General features: G+C 33.9%; 1 protein-coding gene across 2 annotated transcripts in view; it reads right to left on the bottom strand.

Annotated features, from left to right (window-relative positions):
• Mctp1 (multiple C2 and transmembrane domain containing 1) overlaps positions 1 to 17,149 on the bottom strand; it is a 531,756-nt gene that overhangs the window by 134,442 nt on the left and 380,165 nt on the right. The gene's annotated exons all lie outside the window — the stretch shown is intronic.

Genomic DNA, 17,149 nt, shown 5'->3' with positions numbered 1-17,149 from the left:
ATGATTTTAAAATGCATATCTATGAGGCAAGTTATTAGAGACGTGTTTCCTTTCAACTGATAAGGAAATTACAACTCTAAAGAGAGTAGGTTTAAAAACTGAATAATATATTATGGTTAAAGCATATCAACAATCAGTCACTCCATATGTTCAAAAATATATCCCACCATCACTGCACCTGCCATGAATAAGGCTACCGAAACACGGAAAAGGTAGAGCAATTCTTCCTCATGGTGTCATAGATGCTAAGTAACATTGTCAACATTTTCTGGGATATGCATAAAGTAAAACTGTCCATCTTTAACACTTCTATTTACATAGTTAAAACATTCTGCTTACCTATCAAATGAGGATGTTCAGCTCATCCTTAATTTTAAACACAGTTTGGAGCATATTCAAGTTGCATAAAGAAAGAATACTATTTTTACACTTGATTTTGATTTTGAATGATAAAAATTTTAATTATATCTTTGAAATAGTGAGAAGTTAACAATCTCAAAGTTCAATTAATTAGAGCTCAAATATAACAAAACGATTAAAGACATTTACTAGCAGTAAATATGATAGTTTGTTCTGATTTTATAGACAACTGCATATTGTTCAGCATTTTTCCTCTACTAAAGTGTAAATTTTACAATTGGGTGGTGCAAACAATGTGTCTAATAGAATCTATAACTTTAAAAGTAGAAGTGGCAAAGGTGTTGTTAACCTCTAGGATTTTCCCCTGATATGAGTCTCCTAAAGAGCAAATATTTTCTATATGGTGTTTAACTGCACATATCATAATATAGTTATGTGATGATTAAATAACCTCAATTTTAATTAAGTAGATAACCCTTTTTATTAGAAATAATTCTCTATAATTAAAGTGTTCAGGAGAAATTTTAAAGATTTAGGACAGAACTATGTAATTTCTAAAAGCAAATTTTATAACAAGTTTTCTATGAAATAAATAATTCATCTAAAAATACCTTTCCTCTTATACAGGTCCCAGCAAATTAGATTGTTACTTTTTCAGCTGACTCATCCTTTGCTTAGTCAGTACAATTGTGAATTGAATTAGTGAGAATACTCAGGATAGATGAGATAATTATTAATTAAGAGAAAAGGTTTTAATATTGCCCTCTTAGGCAAACTAGGTTTTAAACACTTTGCTATTATTTACCTGGCTCAAATAAGTTCCTATGAAGAACCTTACTTCCACCATAACATAATTATAAACCATATAAATTAAGGGCAAGAATTTTCCTATTGTATTTTAGAAGTCCTTAGTAACCAAATGTAGAACTGAAAAACAAAAATTGTACTGAAGTTGGCGGATACTTATGCTATCTATCAACAGCAACTAAAATTATTGATTATAAGAAGCAGTGGTATTATTCTTCTGGTGTCTAAAAGCAAGGTAGCTTACTGTGTTTGTGTGATGTTCTAATGTGCATTGTGTACTAGGAAAATTGCCCCCACATGTAACAAAGCTGGGTTTTTTTGTAGGTTGCAGAACTCTATTTAATATTTTTCCTATTTGTGTATTTTCATTGTTCTCCTGCTAAACATGAACAAATTCTAAAATTAAATTTACATTATCAGTATGAATTTTAGACCTATCTGGTCTCCTTCTAGGAAGAGATGTTACTTTTATCTTTGTTACATTCTCTGCAAAACTTACAGGTAACATTCTTTCAGAAAATGCCAGCCAATAAACTACACTAAAATAATTTTCTTTATAAAAGCTCAGTGATCTTTGGCATTGTTCACTATTTTCAAAACCATAAAAGAACAGATAACAAATATATGACTCACAAATTATCAATTATGAAAAATAATCTGGTTCAGAAAGCTGCACTAATGTAAAAAGATGGATCACTTGTCACAAACCAATAAAGGCTATTGTTTGTGAATCCAATATTTGATTTTATCATTTGTGTTGGGCAACTTAAAATGATTTTTAAACTACATTACTTTTTGAAAAAAAAATTGTTATAAAGGTGAACATGGGGGTTGCAGGGAAAGAAACCATATGTAATCTGTCATCCTCAAAAGAATTTATATTCTTATGTTGAATCCAGCCTATAAATCCAAATTGCAAAGATGTGGTCAGCAAGGATGGAAGCATTAGAAAGGACTCTATCGTGCTCCAGAGAATGGGCCTTACAGGAATGTTAGCATGGTTTTGACTCTATCCTTTCTTTTCATGTGCTCTTCTGATGGCTGAATATATGCAACTGTGATGCTTCATTATGCAGAAGTTAAACTCTGTGTTTCTAAGTGTGCTTTATTACATTACTTGCGAGGGTAACTGCTTTTGTTTACTTTGCATTACACAGAGAAAATCACAAGGAAGCCGCCAGATTCTCAAAACCTCTATTACAAATTCTCTTCCCAGTTGTTTTATATTTACCACTTCATAATGAAGGAAGAGATATACTTTACACCAAGAAGAATCGCACCCCTGTGAGTGGCTAGGATTAGAAATTTTCTACATGGTGTTATCTGAGGGTTCCTCCAGTGCTCTGTCTGCTCTCTGATATCTCAATTACAGCCTTTCATACCTGCTTATTTTTCATATTTTTAAATATATTTACATATCTTCTTATAAATAAAGACTTGGATGTCTAAGAAAAAAGTATGCTGTCCACAAGGCCAGTGATGAAATGGGTGCATGTTGGGTGCATGAAATGGGTGCATGAAATGGGTGATCTTATTTCTACCCCTAGATAACAGATTTGATCATTAGATTATCTAGTTCACACCCTGAAAGTTACAGGGAACAAGTCCAAAGTGATGACCCAGGGAACAGGTGAATTTCAGTGACATATAATATGGCAGACACAGGCAAAGGGTAGCAGAGACCATAGCACAGATAATGAGAGTAATATCATGATGACGACATGCCCAGATGGATCTCTGGTGGGGAGAGTGAACAGTGGTGGAAGAAGGGATGGGCTTATGGACCAAAAGGTAATAACAACATTCCAGAGATACTTCATCTATCTTTATCTCTGAAGTCAGCTTCTCCATCCTTGTAGACATTATGTAATAAACAGAAAAAAAAGAGAGCCCAAGGACCTAGTTATACACACCAAAATGCAGAAAGAAAAATTAAGTACCAAACCTGGATCAATCTATCACAGCTTGTTTGAGGTGGAGGTCATAAATGTATTTGAATATAATCATACTTGGACTTTGAAAAGAAGTGAAAATAAGATTGGGGGCTGGAATAATTGAGTAGCTATTCAATTATAGAAACTTCTCATTAATGAAGACCTATTACACTAAGTTTTTAATAGAAAATGTGCTAATTGACTATGTTGGAGCTTAGAACAAACATATGGCTAAGATGTTTCATTACCCAGTTTGGTTCCATGTCCATGACCAACTCTAACACTGTAAAACTGGGTGTTTCTATGACAACTACTGAGCTTGCTAACTAAAGAGTGGGTGACCAACTTGACAGATAAGTTCCTTCAACTAATATATGATCTATAGTCCCCACACTGTGTGACCCTGAGGTATGAGGTATACCTTCTCTTGTCCCTTACTTAAACTATTTACTTTAATTTCAGCTTTGGCAAAGTTTAAGTCAAACTCTTATGTGAATAAAATTGCATAGTTTTTTTTAATTGAAAATGGTGTATAAAGCCAAGTACTTGATTTTCTTATAGAAATGAAACAAATCAACACACTCCAAATGGGTCTGAATCTAGGGTTCACTTTTCTAAGGAGTGATCCTAATACTTTCTGTAATGTTTGGATGGGGCCAGTCTCAGAGCCAAAGCCTATACAGTAACATTCAGGAGATGGGTGTTTCATCATCCATGATTTTAGACAAAAAAAAATCTTTTTTCCCCCAATGTTATTCTAAACTAAAATTCAAAACAGGTGTTTGATGCTAAGTCTGTAACCAAAATATTCTGATAAGACTTCCCTCGGAAATATAATGGTTACATAGCCCTTGTATAGCTTTAACAAACCCCTATTTTCTTCTTTCTACTCCGTACAATGTGCAGTCTATTTTCACCCATTCAAGACTAAATTACAGATAAAGTTACAGCAAATTTGTTTTCTCAAAAAAGCAGTCAGCCTTAATATCCCTTGAGTAATAAAAGCCTTGTCTTTCATTCAGAAGTAGAACTGGCATAATTTTCTCCAAGAAACAAACTCTACTTCCTGTGACAATGGACCTCTTCTTAAAATTCTGAATGGGATACAGCTCAATTTGCAGGTGTTCAGGTATAAAGGTAAAAGGGCATTTGACCCCCCAACTGGCAATTGTTGCTGTGGTAGGTAACTTCAGTCTGCTAGTTATATCATTCTATTAGATAAGCTGCCAGAGTTTTCAGCTCTGAATTACTGAGGTAGGCTCAAGTGAATCAATAATTTATACAGATATATCTCATTCATTCTGATGGTATAAAGATACATACTAACAGCCTGCTGCAGCCACAGAACAAAGCCAGAAAGACATTATTTAAAAAGAAAGAAGGAAAAGGAAACCCATTTATCTCTGTGAACAAAACCATTACATAATAATGACCTAATGGCTTATTAATTTTATTTTTCAACTGTTTTAACAAATAGTATGATGAGATAAATAAGCTCTGCATGAATCTCAGTCAGGTTGCCCTGGCAAATGTTAAGACAACATTTAAAACTTTCAGACAGCTTTTAAAATAGAATTGATATTTTACATAGCAATGTAATATAAATCATTGGAAAAATAATTCATGAACCTAAGAAGTTTGCATTAAATAGATTATCTAAGTCCCTTAAATATTTCCTTACTGAATTTCAGTATGAAATTACTTTCTAAAAGATAAGAATCAAATGCATTTAGGGACTATGCACTAAGAGTATAGTTAATATAGCTGTATGCCATTAATCATTACCTGGGGAAAATTATATAGTGTTTTATACACTAATACTATGACATTTTTATTAACTCATAATCCCTGTGCTAACAGGAGTGTATTAAACAAGTAATAATTAAGAGGGCAGCAAATATTAAAAATGCCTACTTTAAAATTCCTCAATCATGTTAAAAGGAATCCTCTAACATACAAGTTTCTCTAAAGGAGAGCAGTGCCAAGATCAGTATGGTTATAGCATAAATTAATAATCAATGGATATAGATCACATAAATTTTTCCATAATTTCTGGCTATTTTCCTTCAGGATTAATGGAGTTTATGATCTAAAAACATTTAAAAAAATGGCTCCTAGAAACTTTAATTAAAAACAGTGACTGTTTCTTGACAGATTTGAAAATGTATTTGAAGATAAGATGCATTGGTAGTTGATCCCTTGCCCATTTTACCTCTTAAGTTCAAGGCTGAATATATCTGGCTTGGATACATGAATCAATTGCATTCAGATTTGGTTTAGAGATGCTATGTCCAAAATTAATTGGTGTAATAGACTCAACAAGAAGGAGGATGGCAATTCGAGGTTATACTCAGGGACCCTATTTTCCTTCCCATGGAAAAATCTCCTTCTTTTCTAGGGAACCCCGTGAGGGATTACAGTAGATGATAAAAGTCTGAAAGAAAATAAAAGCATACCTGAGATAGAGTGAAGGCAAGAGGGGGGGGGGGAGGGAGGGACAGACAGACAGACACTGACTAAAGTTGTTGGTTTCACCTAAAGTTCTTAAACATTTTTATGCAATGCTCTGAAGCTGCCTGCTGTTACTGGTTAATTTTTCTGGACTGCCAGGAAATATATACAGGAAGCAAAGAGAGGAAGGAGAAATAATGGAGTGCCCCCTTTCTGACAGTCAAGAGAGGAGAGAGAAATGTTCCCACACTGATCTCATTAAGATGACGAGAATAATGAGTGTGAATCTTCTGTACGAATCTCATAGTAGATAGAGGAAGGCATAAATGTATCCCCCATTCACCCTTTTATGATGCCTGATATACTACATTTATTCTCAGCTTCATCTGATACTACTGTTGGGGGTTTCTCTTAGGATATTACAGCTTTAACTTCAAGTTTTGCCGCTGAAGTCCTCTGAGTCAGTCATTCCACACAGCTTTACTGAGTGTGCATGAAAATGGGGGAAGATCTGTTAATGGCAGTTGAAATGCATCTCAAGCAGAACAGCCTGAATTTATTTCCTGTCACTGGCTCTGGTAATGGATTAAAAATACTGACAAATGGCATTTTTCAGTTTAAAATCTATTTTATTTCCTAGTTCCTTAAACTTAGGTTAAACAGTCTAGTCAATTAGAAATAGAACTTAGGGATTACTACTAAATATTTTGCAGCTATATTTTTGTAGGAAAAGCCATCAATCTGTGACAAACACTGGTGGGACATTTTCTGTTATCTCCTGCTCTTAGGTCCAGTAGAGAATACTTTTTTCATCAATAACTTTACATTAAATTTACATCATTTTGATAAAATTCTTGAAAGACTATAGCTTTCAGGAAAAAAACCAAAACTCTATGTTGTTGTGATCATGTTATTCAAATCTAAATTATCCACAGGCTCTCTCCTGCTTCACAGAATTTCATTCAGATGATTTAATTTAGCTTTCTTCACTCCAATAACTCCAATAGCAATAAATTGGCACACCAAGTTTATAACTATACCTCACAAAGTCGATATAACAAAGTGGGCAACACCCTACAAATTCAAATAGTATTTAAAAGTATGCCCTAACTGTTGTTTCAATACTGCACTACTTCATAAAATAATATACTATTGCATCATGTTGTTTAATTTTATGCTGGAATAATTTGGATGTATATAATTTTAAAGAAAATATAGATTCTACAACATGTACACTCAGAAAAATGAGAAATTATATCCCATTCATGTATGATATATTGAAGTACTGTCATGTATAACTAATTAAAACAAATAAAAATTAATAAAAAAAGAAAATTTAGGAAGACAGAAGTACAATGAAGTTGGGTCACCAGTTTTTCTAAATGATTAAAATACATATACTTTCCCCCGGCATTTATTTAGTCTAATGGAAATTTATGCCATGTAAAAGTCATTTTAGCTACCATTAAATCAAAGTGGATCAATAGAGTTTAAGCTACTTAAACAACTCAGTAAAAATATGTTTGAAACCTGGGAAATATATTCTTAATGAATTGACATTTGCTTTTGGGAAAAAAGTCATTTTTACTACTTACAGGCAAAATTATATAATATATACATATGTTATATATATAATCTAAAATGTACCTTACTCAAACACACAGTGAGCTCTAATTAAGAGTTTCTTTTTTTTTTTTTTTTTTTTACTATTATACACACATCTCTGCATGGTATTTTTGGAATGTGATTGCAACTAATAGAAAAGATGATCAAAATATAAGGTATATACTTATTACTTAAACTGCAGAAATAAGACTAAGCAGAGTGGGCATTAATTTACTATATCAAGTAGGCAATTCCAGCCTTCCCACATCAGCGTGTTCCTTAACAGGAAACACAAAGCCTCACAAGTTCAACTTTACACCCTGAGAATTCTACAGCACAATGTCAAACACCTGCTTTTCCTTAATTGAGGACAATTCAACTTACAAACGTCACCCTTCTTCTCACTGCTGCTGTCCTTGAAACTTCTATTACTAGCAACTGGGGGAGGAGAGTTATTGTCTTGGTAAGTCATTTACTTTACCTCTTTGTACTTGTTCTGTCCTGTAAAATAATCTCTAAGCTCCCTTCCAGCTGTAACATTCTATGACTTCATATGCATTGTTCATATCCCTTACGACTTTTACTTTTTAAAGCCCTGGACTTTGCCCTTAGAATTTGGACAGATGTGTTCCTGGCATCCTGAGCACCCAGCCATAATCCCACTGACTTTTCTTCCTCCATAGGATGCTTCCATTTCCAAGCTAGGACTCTATGAAGGGATCCCTAGGCTTGGTGAGTGGTTCAATGCTATTATCCATGGTGTCCCCATAAAGAAGTGTGTTCCAAGGTTCATGCAACTGTCTTCCAAAACAGACCTTTCCATCTTGTTTGGATGTAAGTAGATTGTCTGAAAAATGTTACATTTTATGTACACTAGCCAGCCCAGATATGGGACTTAGAAATAAAGTGGTGGTAAGAGGCACAAACTCTGAGAATCTTAAAAATGTAGGAAACAGTGCACATTTAGTCAGGTTAGTAGAATCCAGGTTAAAAGTCTGTCTTGTAAATATCAGCCTCTGGCTAAGGTATGCAATAGGCTGTTCCAATAGGAGAACCAAACTATGTAAAGGAATTTAAATAAAAATCAGATACACACTGACTCTCAAAACTTTTCAATATCACTACCTACCTAGAAAAAGTGAACTCAGCCATCTGAATAATATGTAATTTTTCTCTGCCATCACTTTACTAATATCACTTCAAAATATAACAACTCTCTATACAAGTTCAGTATACTAATTTGTGGATAATTAATGTACTACAGTAATATTTGGTGATCTATGATTTTAAATTTAATCTAAATGATTTCTCTGATTGACGAAGGGAAACTATTTAATTCACCGCTTTATGACAAAACTGAATGAAGCTGGGCTCAGTGGTGCATACCTGTAATCCCAGCAACTCAAGAGGCTGAGGCAGGAGGATTGCAAGTTTGAGGCCAGCCTGGGCAATTTAGCAAGACCCTGACTTCAATTTTAAAAAGGCGGAGTGGGGGTAGTGGCTGGGAATGTAGCTGAAGTGATAGAGCACCCCTGGGTTCAATCCCCAGTACCATTGAAAAAAAAAATCTTGATGAAAGATTTCTGTTTAAAACATGTACAAAATTTGCTTGCAGGAACTGTATAGAATGTTATCTATGGAAAATAGATAACACATAATTATTTATATATAGCAATGTGGGATAGAAAATCACATATTTACATATTGTTGATAAATTGCAATAGTAAAGTGTTTTTTTTTTATCCCAGTGGTGAGCTGAAAAACTTTATATGCAGAACAGACTATAGAACACATATTTGAACTGTTTTAAATGGTTTTCCTATTACATAACCTTTTCTTTTCCTGCCCTTCCAATGGAGATTTAATAGGTAATCAAGCTTAATGAAGTATGCTTTTATAACTTTGACATATTATATTTATTTAAGAATAAAAAAATTAGCAGTTACTCATAAAAACAGTACAATGTATGTATAAAACACTAATATTGAGATGTTATATTACTTAGTCCAGAATTCAGCTTCAGCCCACTTCTCCATTTTGGATTGGGGTATAGGAGAAAATCCTTATGTGGTTTGCATAAGGGGGAAAATCAAATTCTTCCATCTTTAGGAAACTAAAATTCTTTCCTTGAAATGGTGGACTGCAACGTAGTCAATGATTTCTTATAGCAATCACAAATTCTCTTTCTCTCGACTGGTTTGCATCATATACAAATGATAGAAATTCCAAATTATACATTATCACCAAGAGTAGGAAATTAAACACAGTTAAACTTACATTAAACCCTAATATGTAGAGTATGCATTCTCAGTAGGGGCAATATGACACCCCAGGGGATGAAAATTAGTTCTTGGTGGGGGCTGCCAGAATTACTTATGACTGCCCCCCAAAACTCAGTACTCTCTGACAAAATCTTATTCCCTTAGTATTTAATTTCTTTCATTAAATTAAAAGAAAAATTCTTCTGTAGCAGAATACAAAAAAAAAGTCGAGGAATCTGACTTAAGATTAAATAAAAGTTTTGTCATGAAAATCTGTTTATTTATTCCCTTAAAGCCAGGGGTGACTTTTGTTTTTATCCAAATATACATTTACACTTTGAATTCTTTCCATCTTTCTTTGCTTCTTAGCTGTTCTCTGATTTTCTCTGCATTATTTCACTATAAGCCAGTCACTATCATCTTTACTGTTACCACTTGTTGATTGTTGGATTTCTGTCATCACAAAAAAAGTAGCAGATGCAACAGAGTCATTACTCACAGACCTACCTTTGGCAAAGACAGACTACTATATATCCCCAGCTCTTAATATAATGTTCAAACATGGTAAAATGATTGCAAGGAAATAGGCAGAGAGAAAAAGGAATAACTAGGTTAATAACATTTCAAGTTAGTCTCTGACTTGGTAAATTAACTCAAATATATTCACAATTCAAAGGTTATATTTACAACTATCCAAAAATAGAAAAATGAAATGATAGAAAGCATTCTATTTCCTATTTCTTAATATTTATCTGATACAAAAGTGCATGAAATTACATGGAGAATGAATCGAATGAATAAAGTATATTAATGACTGCTTCTCTGTTATAATTTATAAACATTCAGAAGAGTTAGTCCTCTATCAAATTTTACTAGAATAAATTATATAATTATCTCATTCTTTTAAATGGTTTCCTTTGCAAAATTCACTATATAATGATATACTGAAATGAAAATAGTTGGCCATTTTGTTCAATAAATGTGTCCTATACAATTTAAATCAAAGTTAGAAAATAGAAAAATCCTTCAGAGGACAAGAATATAAGCTTAGGAAATGGGGAGAGAGAATCAGATATCTTTGATTCATTTCATGATTTTTAATCCTTAGCAAACTCAGTTGGAAAATATGGAGCACACAACATATTTATAGCATCTTATGAAGGTTTGGGGATTGCAACTACCTGATAAGTAATGCAAAGAGGTAGTTTAAAGGCAACACCCATACAAACAGAAAAAGACTACACTGAGGCTTTGTGTACTCCACCACCTGAACCTTCATTGCATGTACCAATAAGGGTCATGAGAAGGAAAATTCTTGGATTCAATATGGAAACATAGTGTTATGGTTTGGATCTAAAATGTCCCCTAAAAGATCATATGTCAAAGTCTACAGGCAGGAGTGTTCAGAGGTGGGGCCTTTGAAAGATGATTGTATTATGCGGGCTCTAACCTCATCAATGGATTAAACATTTATGGGTTCATAATCGAATGGGCTATCGGAAGGTGGTGGAAATTTAGGAGATGGGTCCTGGTTGGATAATGTAGGCCCTCTGGTGTATGTCCTTGAAGGTTATATTTTGTCCCTGGCCCCTTCCTCTCTTTTGCTTCTGGGTCACCATGACGTGGGTAACTTTGTCATATTCTCCCCACCGTAATGTTCTGCCTCACCACAGGCCCAGAAACAATAGAGCCAATTGACTATGGACTGACATTTCTGAAACTGTGAGCCAAAATAAATCTTTCCTCCATTAAGTTCTTTCCCTCAGGTGTTTTTTCACAGCAACAAAAATTTGACTGACACATATGGTTATGATTATAATATTTGTGGTTTATGTTTGATTATAATATAGCACAACCATGTTTATACTTGGAAAAAGTGATCAGTTTTATTTTCTCCAAATCACCCACAAAAGAAAACTTTTACAGATTTTAGCATCCTATGACTTCCCATATAGAGGACAAAGGAGGTAGAGCAGAGATCACAGAAATCATGTTTGATCTGCTACTGGGATTAATACAGAATAAAATTTAGGATGAACAAGATTTTCAGAAAGTATCAGATTCTCTGGCATATGTGACTATCTCCCTCCAAATATCAGAAAGCCCTTTTGATGACATCTATTAAAATAAACCAAAAAGGGCGTTGGCATCATTTAAAGAGAAGGATGATTTGCAGAAGTGCTGCATCGTATAATCTAACAAAAACAAAAACAAAAGAAAAATTATTCATGTAAGTAGGAATGCAAAGTGAACTGCAGCATCACTTCTCAGGAAGGATCAAGAAATGTTTTGTTACATTATTATCTGGTTAGGTACATTTCCTATGATTCAGAATTGACTTTAGCTAATAGTGATCAGCCTTAAGACTCAACTCACTTCTAAATTATGGTCTTTTCAGGGGAGATTTTGTGTAATTGAAAGAATTTATATGCAATGTTTTGTGAAAAGCAGTGCTTACGGAAACCTAATTTATAACTCGTCATGTAATTTAGGACACTGTTTGAAAAAATTCTTCCCTGGAATTGAGATGAATTTTGGGAAAAATGTATATTCTGGGTATCAACTTGATATGCCAGAATGTCCATCTGAATTGTGCATATAATCTATTTACTGAAAATGGTACTGCTAGACACTTCAATGTGTCAACACTTTTGACTCTACAAAGTAATTTTAGGTAACTTTGGTTATGTGTGATCTTCTAAATCAATGAGATGTTGCAGGTTTTTTCCTTTCTTGTTCGTTTGAGAAAGAAATGTTTATCATTGTTTAAAACTTATATAAATTAAATTAACTATTGTTTACTAAATAATGGCATAAATGCTAAAAGGTGGGCAAAAGGGCTTGGAAGTTAAAATTTATAGCTTTAGAAAAATTCGTGAGTACAAGGATAGAACCATCAATCATAGATCATTTTTCTTTAGTATTTGTTTCTTTAATTTTTCGAGGTCCTTCTGATTTTCTATCATGGGCAAAGTAATAAAAATTATATCTGGAACATTTCCAACTTTTCTGCTAACTCTAAAGAATAATCGTGGCAACAAAAGACTCATAAAAATAATTTGAAAATCGTCATAGACCTGAAACATAATTTTCCTGGTGTGGTATTACTGATATCTGGTAAATTTTCAAAATAGGAATTTCTGTTGTAAACATAAAGTGATCTTTGATATGACCAGTATAATTATCCTATGTTCCATTATTCAGTAATATAAAGTAAGACTTGACTTACAGGTGGATGTTGACATTGTTTTTATACTGATGCTTCTTTTTAAACAATGAGCCCTTTTTAGTCTTTGATCATGAAGCCATTTAAAATGTCCTCTTGGTTTTTAATAACTTTTAGGAAAATCCATAAGTTGTTTAGTAGCAGCAGACTTTCTACCCAGGAAGCACACAATGAAGCCTCCCTAAGTGCCTATTGTCTGCAGATCACTGTATTATATTCCCTTTGCCTCTGCAAGCTCAGTTCCTCCTCCTTTGCTGGGGCATCCTCCATTTTTTTTTTTTTTTTTAATCATTTGGTTACACAGAACAGCCTTGTGTCATTCTTTGCATGCATCATCCCTGGTTTTTCCTCTCCTCCTGCATAATGGCCCAGCTTTTCTGAGGATGGCTGTTGTCCCAAGTGTGATCCTTTACTAAAATGGGAATTGAATGAAAGTGAGCACAAATTTTCTGGAAGCAAACGAAAACCAGCCATTTGAAAAGGACCCAGAAAGAAACAAGTAATGAACCAGAGTGGCCTCCATGAATTGCTGTAGAGGGAATTCTTGGTCTCCCCACCCCACCTTTCTCTCTCTCTCTCTCTCAAACACACACATATATACACACCAAGAAAAACCTAGAGGGAGAATCTCAGTTGGAAGCCTGCCTCCTAGGCTGGTCTGGACAGAGGGTTGAAGTCAGTAGCCCTACAGGTACTAACAGAAACAAATGTATTTTATGACTAACAGTTAAGCATTCAAACATGCCGCTTTGGAACACAAGGTACATTGAGGAGTTGACATCTCTTCATAATTCATGTTCATTGTTCCTCTAAGTAAAATATGTGTCTCTCTTTAGTTATTCTGTTAGGAATTGTACTTTAAAGGCAAGAGGACATTTTTGATAATGCACATCTTAAGACTTTTCATTAAAGTACCAAATTTAAATTCTACCTTTTTGTGCACTCTGACATTTTTGTCTGGCATTTTCATTAATTTTGCGACATACATAAATGTAGCTGAAATGTTAACTGATCAATACTTTGTCTCTCTCATGTAGCACTAGCGCTCCATTCCCCAAGGACCACACAGCAGAACAGAAATTAAATGTGTAAAATATCAAATGTTAATGTTAAACACAGCGGCACTTACTGTATAACGACAGAAAAGGCTAAAACAATTCCAAATGGACAGATGGTACCACAAATTATCTACAATCACATTTAAAGATTAAAGTTTGTCCTGTAAAATAATTCTTTGACGCACACTGAAGTGTGTCCTTTTACTGATAGCTCAGTTGTCCAATTATTTTTGTGCTCATTACAGTGAGAAATGACAGTACTGAAAAGAGAGAATGTACACTCTTTTTCTTTTTTCTCTTTTCTTTTTCCCATTTTGCACCCACTGACATCCACAAGAACACAAATGTCTGGTCAAAAGCCTGATGAAAATTAGGCCCAATTTATGAGGCATTTCCAAGTCTATGATAGATGATTCCCAGAGACAAGCAGCGCCTACACGCACACGCCTGTGTTCGCTCTTAGGTAGACGTTACTCACAGCAACATTCAAAACCCACTGCATAGTGCTCAAAGGAAGGCCATTCCCAGAAACATATTTGCTTATCTTTTCCCTCCCCTTCCAGACTAATTTCAGTTTCTATTGTCATCAGCTGGCTTGGAATCCTCCCCATAGCGTACAGGTAGTGCTGTGCAGACTGCAGCTGCCCTGAGTCTGCATTTCTTGAGCTTTCCACGTTAGTTGTCACTGGGACACTAAAATGATGGTTTTTCTATTTTGACTTATATTTTTGGAGAGTAAATTAGAAAAGGAAAGTAAAACAGAATAGAAAAAAAAATACCTGCTTTTATAAAGTTTGATCTGGGCCTAAAACCAAGTTGTATAATGGTACAAATGCATGTGCTCCATGAGGCAGCTGCATTTATGAAAAACTGGGCCAAGAGGAACCAGTATTATAATAATAGACCCATGATCCATCAACAGGGCGTGACAGGAACAGTATGTTTGTAACAATGGGGTGCTGCTCATACTCTTCTCCTAATGGAAAGCACTCTTTTTCAATAAACTGGCCTAAAAAGGCTCCAGTTAGGTAATGAGATCTTTGAAACATTTCATTTTTAAAATACTCACATCATTTAATATCTATAAGATGAATAAAAATCTTACAACAGTTTTGAACTTTATGTTATTAAAATTGTAAGGTATATATTTTAAAGGGTCTTTTAGAGAAGAAATAAAATCTACTGTATGGCCTTGGGCAAGGTAATTAACTTTCCTGTGCCTCTGTATACTGGGAAAATAATAGTATCTAAGTACCTAATGATATCATAAGGTTTTGGGGAATATTAAATTCATTAATGCATGAAGGCATTTTCATGTGTTAATATGTAAAGAGTGGTTCCTTGGCACATAGTAAGTACTTAATAAATACCAGCTCTTGTTATATAAGAATCTTTTAATATCAGAATTCAATCTGGGGTTTTATATTAATAAAGGATTATGGAATAGTTTAGAATTCAAATGGAAACTATAGAAAAATTACTACAACAGTATTAAGCTGCATGTATCATGATTTAATAACTAGCCTTATTCAATCAAACCCTTATCTGTCTGGCGAGTAAATTTCTCCACATAAGAAAAATATTCATATTGATTGATTGGTTCATTAATTGGTCAATTGATTTAGTAAACCATTTATATAGGGAGCTTAGTAACTGCTAGATATTTTGCAGATGACACTGGAGTCCAGGATGAAAAACACAGGGTTCCCATTCTCAAGGAGCTCCTAGTTGAAGTCTAAATAAATAAAGCTTGGTTTTGTTATTCATTGTTGTTTAAATCACATTCAACAGAATGTAATTTAGCACTTCTTTTTTTTCCTATGAAACTGTTAATATTATTGTTTCTTCTCAAAATACTCTTAATGTGTTTTCACATTGTTGTTTATAGCCTCTTTTTTTTTTCTTACCCTCAGTGTCCAAGGTTCTTTTCCTACATTTATTATGCCTGCTCTGCTTTTTGTGTAAGCCTCTTGCATTCAGCTGGTGTTTCATAGGACTGTCTGTTACAAACCGACCACCAGAAGAGAGAGATTTTTATAGTTCTTCCCCAGTGAAGTTTGCCCCCTTTCAATGAAATCATATTATGTTCATGTACCTAAATTTCTCAGAATTTCAGTGTCTGGATTTTATTTTTTTTCCCCAGAATCAGAAAAAAAAAAAGTGAAAAAGGGCTGCCATCTTGAATATATTTTACAAGAGTGTCCTTTAGAAGCCTCAAGTTTATGAAGACTTACGTAACACAGAGCAAAGCTCAAGAGTTCACAACAAATGTTTCTGAACAAATTATATAAATATATACACTTTTCTGTGTTCAAATTTCACAAACAGCTATGGAGAATAACTTTGGAAGGAGTGAATCAAAAATGGCAGCATGACCTTTCCAGTAGAATTTTATTGCTGTTATAAGGCCTCATAGAACCTGGAAGTAATGATATAAAATATACATAGAAACTCAGTATCATTTTTTCTCATTAACATCAAAGTGCCTCAATGCTAGTGAAAAATCAGAACAAAGTTTGTTTTACAGTACCCCAATATCTTTATTATGTGAGAGGACTACTAAAAGAGTATTTAGAGAGGGAGTTGTTGTCCTCCCCCCCTCTAAAACTTAATGATGATGACAGTCACTTTCTTTAAAGAGACAACAACATGTCTATGGGAAGCAGGCTGCCTAACTTTCTGGTAACTTACAACACAAAGGGACATACATACTCTTTGTTCATGTGCTCAGACATTAATGAAAGTCCCATAGAAGCCCTGAGAGGAGGACAGAGCTCAAAGTACTAAACAGATGTGCATACATTCATTTGAATGGTAATACTAAAATGTTGATTTGTTACTATAATTGAGGCTTTTCTTGTAAGCCCTCATAATAAAGTCGTATTTTGCAAAACTGGCAACTATAAGGAAACATAAGGTACTTATATTCTAACAAACATGAAAATAAAATAAAGGATTTCAAAAGACAGACTCCACTTAAACTTCAAACTGAAATCCTGAATAAGCAAAAATAATGTGAGAACAGAAAATCCCAGCTAAAACATAGAGGAAATTATCTTTTTGGATTTTCTGGCCTTGCCAATTGGTCTCATCAGCACTTTTTAAATAATCAAAAAGGCTACAAGATGAACATTGTTAGAGGACTATCTGGATCCATCGAATTCTTACTTGTGACTTTTTAAAAACTGGAAATCTCAGAAGTAATAAAATACTCTTAAATAGGTCACATCCACTTCCAATTGATTCACATATTAAAGCATTACATACTACCATTCTACTGCCAATGATATTCATATTTGGGAGAAAAAGACTATAGAATGAATAAAATCAAATTGGGGATGGTCAAGATTATAACTATTATTATTTTCACATTGAGGACTTTTCTTGGCTCTCCTATTGGGATTTAGAATTATGCAACATGCAAAATTTTACTTTTTAACTGTTACA

Source organism: Marmota flaviventris, chromosome 5, assembly GCF_047511675.1.
Source record: "Marmota flaviventris isolate mMarFla1 chromosome 5, mMarFla1.hap1, whole genome shotgun sequence".
Taxonomy (NCBI): Eukaryota; Metazoa; Chordata; class Mammalia; order Rodentia; family Sciuridae; genus Marmota; species Marmota flaviventris.
Note: the sequence above shows the minus strand (reverse complement) of the source record. Positions and strands in the feature narration are given on the sequence as shown.